This window comes from Chrysochloris asiatica, unplaced genomic scaffold, assembly GCF_000296735.1.
Source record: "Chrysochloris asiatica unplaced genomic scaffold, ChrAsi1.0 scaffold00231, whole genome shotgun sequence".
NCBI classification, from domain to species: Eukaryota; Metazoa; Chordata; class Mammalia; order Afrosoricida; family Chrysochloridae; genus Chrysochloris; species Chrysochloris asiatica.
In genome coordinates, this window is record NW_006408749.1 from 2048474 (window position 1) to 2049251 (window position 778).

The 778-nt window shown below is 47.3% G+C and overlaps 1 pseudogene; it reads left to right on the plus strand.

The window, feature by feature from the left end:
• LOC102820214 overlaps positions 1-778 on the plus strand; it is a 3957-nt pseudogene that overhangs the window by 2100 nt on the left and 1079 nt on the right.

The window sequence follows — 778 nt, forward strand, 5'->3', positions numbered from 1 at the left end:
CGTAAGGATTTACACCCTCGGAAACCCTGTACAGGGTCGCTATGGGTCGGAACCGACTCGAAGGCACTTAACAACAACAACAACAACAGGACTGATTGTGAGGGTTGGAAATGAAAAGGTAGATGTTTTGTAGCAAGGAGGGGAGGAGGGGAGTGATTAACTTTTCAGTCTAGGAGCGGAGGTCCCTGGGACCATCAAGGGGAAGAGCAGAGAGTGGGACCCTACCCAGAGAAGCAGTGATGCCTGAGATGGAGGCAGAGACAATGACGTGGAGAGATGGGGCAGCTGGGGACTTTAGACACAGAGAGGGAGAGGGACTGTGTGTTGATGATCGGAGGGCAGGCTTGTAGTGTATACCCTTTGGATGGTTGATGATGCATGGAGGGGATTGTAACAATGGCAATGAAATGATATATGATAGGATGAATGTAAAATGAATGTTTTCCCATGTAAACTATCACATAATTCACAATAAAACATTAAAAATAAAAAAATATAGGCAGTACGACTGATTACTACAAGAACAAACAAATTGCTTGCCCAGGAGACATCAAGGCAAGTGGTCAGGTCCTCGGGGCAAACCCCCTTCCAAAACTAAGACTCAATGGGAATACACACTCTGATTGGTGACCACGTTCGTCACCGACAGGGGAAGTGAGGGAAAAACAAAAATGAAGCTGTGAACTAAGCCCTACAATGTTCAATAGACTCCTGTGAACCTGGCTGGAGACCTGGTTGGCCAGCAGTGTGGCAAGTCCAGGGGACTCTTGGACCCAGA